This window comes from Saccopteryx leptura, chromosome 4 (genome assembly GCF_036850995.1).
Source record: "Saccopteryx leptura isolate mSacLep1 chromosome 4, mSacLep1_pri_phased_curated, whole genome shotgun sequence".
Taxonomy (NCBI): Eukaryota; Metazoa; Chordata; class Mammalia; order Chiroptera; family Emballonuridae; genus Saccopteryx; species Saccopteryx leptura.
The window spans coordinates 296,407-300,809 of NC_089506.1; the positions used below are offsets into that span (position 1 = coordinate 296,407).

General features: G+C 50.5%; 1 non-coding gene across 1 annotated transcript; it reads right to left on the bottom strand.

Annotated features, from left to right (window-relative positions):
* Nucleotides 1-1,306: 1,306 nt before the first annotated feature.
* TRNAS-GCU (transfer RNA serine (anticodon GCU)) lies at nucleotides 1,307-1,382 on the bottom strand. Its single transcript has one exon. It is a non-coding gene; the product is annotated as a tRNA-Ser (tRNA).
* Nucleotides 1,383-4,403: the final 3,021 nt, after the last annotated feature.

Genomic DNA, 4,403 nt, shown 5'->3' on the forward strand with positions numbered 1-4,403 from the left:
GCCCACAACAGCCGGCGTGCCCAGTCCGGGTCCAGGGTGTCTGCCGCTGGTGCCCATCAATCGCTTCCCGGCTTTGGATTGGCTCTTGAGGGATCTATGGGCGTGGCCTCTAGACGCGTTGCTCGGCGCTTGCTCGGAGAAAGCGACTGCATCTTCTGCGCACCGGGCAGGCTGTAGGGCGGTCTGGGGCGAGCGGGGTCACCGAAGGGGGTCAGCGGGCCGCAGGGTGGGGCAGGGCGCGAGCAGTGGGACGCACCCGTTCGGCGCCCACCCTCCCGGCGTCCGCGGCTCACCTGGGCAAGGCCTCCGCCAAGGGCGCGGCCCAGAATCCCCTCCGGCCCCTCCGTCCTCTCCGTCCTCTCCGGACCTGGGTTTATTGTTTGCCCCCAGCCCCGCTTCTCGTCCTGGGAAGCGTGTTTGTGAGCGTGTGTGTCGGGCTCTGTGCTGGGTGCCGGGCACCCCCATGAGTGGTGGGTGGCAGGTGAAGTGAGACGGACGGCGTACTGCCGGGAGGGCTGCGCTCAGGGGCGGGAGGGGGTCCAAGTGGGGAGACGGGTCAGGAAGCCGCAGAGAAGGCATTTTGAGCCAGGCTGGACGCAGGGGACAGCAGGCGGCTCCTTGTTCCCCGGTGACTGTCCGGGAGCAGTTCCGAGGCTGTGGGAATAGAGCCCAGTGACTGGTGGTTTAGGGGACAGTGACACGTGGTCAGACGGAAAGCAGACCTCAGTAGTGGGGCCAGGCGCTAGGGAGGGCATCAGCTTTATGTTTTCCAGTGGGCGACATGGAAATCGGGCTGGTTTTGAACATAGTGAAATTATCTGACATCTGAAGAAAAGCCCCGAACCACTGTGCCCAGAATCGATTTTGGTGGAGGAAGCACGGAGACTCGCTGTGTCCCGATGCAGTGAGGAAGACCTTGGTGGCTGGCTAGCAAGGGCAGTTGTGAGAAGTATTTGGATTTTGAATACATTTGAAGACTAAGCGAAAGAGATTTTTCCTTTTTTTTTTTAATTTAAATTTTTTTATTTTTCCGAAGTTGGAAACGGGGAGGCAGATAGACTCCCTCCCGCATGCGCCCGACCAGGATCCACCCGGCATGCCCACCAGGGGGCGATGCTCTGCCCATCTGGGGCGTCGCTCTGCTGCAATCAGAGCCATTCTAGCTCCTGAGGTGGAAGCCATAGAGCCATCCCCAGAGCCCGGGCCAACTTTGCTCCAATGGAGCCCTGGCTGCGGGAGGGGAAGAGAGAGACAGAGAGGAAGGAGAGGGGGAGGGGTGGAGAAGCAGATGGGCACTTCTCCTGTGTGCCCTGGCCGGGAATCGAACCCGGGACTCCTGCACAGCAGGCCAACGCTCTACCACTGAGCCAACCAGCCAGGGCTGATATTTTTCAATGGCCAAATGTAGGCTGTGGCAGGTGAGGAGTGTGCGATGGCTCCGGGTTGTGGTCTGGGGACAGGAAGGCTGGTGTTTCACAGAACAGAGGAGCTTCTGGGAAGAGCATCCTTGGGGGTGGTGTGCAGTTAGGCATGTTACCTTTGAGGTGCTCATTAGACATGTAAATGTAGGCGTCAGGTAAGCAGTTGAATCTGGTTTTAGAGTTCAGGAGAAAGGCTGAGGAAAGTGATATAGAACTGGGCTTGTCTGCACAGAGGTGGCATTTAAAGCTGTATGGGCTGCGTGTGGACAGAGAAGTGAACCAAGAGCTGATCTCTGAGGTGTCCTAGCCTGCAGACAGGGAGGCGAGAAGGGCCCGGCTATAGCAATGAGAGGGAGTGGATATTGAGCTGTTCTGGAGCCAAGTCGTAGAAGTCAGCGTGTCTCGAATGATGTCGGTGGTTTAAGGTGAGGATGGATCACAGACAGCTAGCATTGTCAAGTGCAGGTTATCAGTGACCTTGATTACAGTCATTTTGTTGGAGTGGTCGAGGCAAAAGGTAAGGTTGATGGGAATTCCATAGAGAGAATCACAGGAGAGAAATTTGAGACATTAAATGTAGATCACTCTACAGGGAGTGGGGAGTAGCTGGAGGGTTTTTAAAGATGGAACACATCCACACCACACACACACACATAATCAAGAGTGTTAAAGGAAAGAAAACAGCACACACCGCATATGCAGCCAGTTTGTGTGCTGAAGTACCTGATGGAGCTGAGATTGAAAAATGAGTAGTGGGACACGAAGGATGTGGTAAAAGAGGGGCCAAGGACCTGAAAGACGAAGAAGACACATGAGGTAAATAAGCATGTGGAAGGACCTGCCACATCACATGTCCCCAGACAAATGCAAATCACAACCACAGTGAGACAACACTATACACCTATGGGGGTGACCATATCCAGGCCTGACCACACCCATTGCTGGCAAAGGATGTGGAGTAGCAGAACTTGTACTCACTACTCACGGGGTGCAAACGGTGCACCTACTTAGGAAGACAGTTTGACTTTCTTACAAAACTAAATATTCTCTTGCCATGCAACTCAGAAATCATACTCCTTGGTATCTACCCGTATGAGGTGAAAACTTATGTCCACAGAAAAACCTGCATATGACTTTAGTAGCAGCTTTATTCGTAATTGCCCAAACTTGGAAGCAACCAAGATGTCCTTCAGTAGGTGATGCATAACTGGAACAACCAGACTGCGCTAACAAGAAATGTGCTATCAAGCCAGGAAAAGACAAGGAGGGATCTGAAATGCCTGAGGCCAGACGATCTGAAAAGGCTACACACTGTGTGAATCCAATGCTATGACATTCTGCAAAGAAAACTATGGAGACGGTGGCAGAGCAGTGGTTGCCATGGGGTTGGGGTGAGGATGAACTGGCAGGGCACAGAGGGTTTTACGGCAGCGAAACTACCCTGTGTGACAGTGTAATTGTCCAGACCCACAGAATGTACAACACCCTGAGTGACCCTGATGTCTGCTGTGGACTCTGGGTGATGACGTCGGTGCAGGTTCAGAGGTTGTAACAAACGTCCCATCAGGTGGGGATGTTGATGGGGCTGGCTCTACATTTTGATGGGCATGTAGGAAATCTCAGTGCTTTACTCTCAAGTTTTGATGCGAACCTACAACTACTCTAAAATATAAAATATTTTTGCCCTGGCCAGACAGTTGAATTGGTTAGAGCACTGTCCAAATGTGCCAAGGTTGCAGGTTCAATTCAGGGCACATACAAGAAGCAACCAATGAATGCATTCATAATTGGAACAAGAAATCAGTGTTTCTCTCTTTTTCTCTCCCTTCCGCTTTCTCTAAAACAGTAGAAAAATAAGTAAAATATAAAGTATTTTTAAAGAGTGAGTGGTGCAGAAGAGAGGGAATCCAAGCTGGATAATGTCCTTGGGTAGGTTGCCTGTGAACTTGCTGTTCTCTCTTTCAAAATCCCCACCAGCCTTCAAGCCTACTCTGGACTTTCTGACCTGACAAAATCTTTCCAGAAAGCACCTAATCTCCTCCAGCACTGCTTCTTTCATCTCTTTCACACACAAACTTCCTGAAAGAGTGGATGAGTCAGTCTCCACTTTCCTCTTCACTCGACTCTGTTGCCCAGTGTGTCCTCTGCACCCAGTTGTGCTGTACCGCTCTTGCTGAAGTCACAGGACCTCCACGTCACCAGTTCCAGTGCATGTGTCAGTAGTCATGCATTTGCCCTGCGGTCCCCCAGAAGCATCATCAAACCAAGTGCAGAGCCAGACCTGGGACTCACGGTGGACCCCTCCCTGCCTCTTCCCCCACATCTCCTCCAGAAAAATAACCCCGCCCGTTCTACCTGCAGCATCTCCCACTTCCCGCAGTGTAGCCATATCTTCATGGTCGCTCAATGGAAGTTCTCCAGGTGTTTCAAATTTGATCTCCCCAATTCCACGCTCGTTTCTTCAAAGTTCATGATAAAACACCCATTGACTAGGAAGAGAGGAGAACTTCAGCTTGATCAAGGGCATCTACAGAACCGTGCAGTTAGCATCACACTGATGAGAAACTAGATGTTTCCTTCCAGTCATTATGGCCCCTCCCATCCCTTCTTTCCCGTATCAGACTGGAAGCCTTAACTAATGCAATATGACTAGAAAAAGAAATAAAAGATATACAGATTGGGAAGGGAGAAAAAAAAATTGTCTTTGTCCACAAATAACATGGTTATCTGTGCAGAACATCTTATTTCATGTCAAAATCCTACATCAAATTTCATTGTCTAGGGGAGGGGTCCCCAAACTTTTTACACAGGGGGTCAGTTCACTGTCCCTCAGACTGTTGGAGGGCCGGACTATAAAAATAACTATGAACAAATCCTTATGCACACTGCACATATCTTATTTTAAAGTAAAAAAACAAAACGGGAACAAATACAATATTTAAAATAAAGAACAAGTAAATTTAAGTGACCAGTATATATATT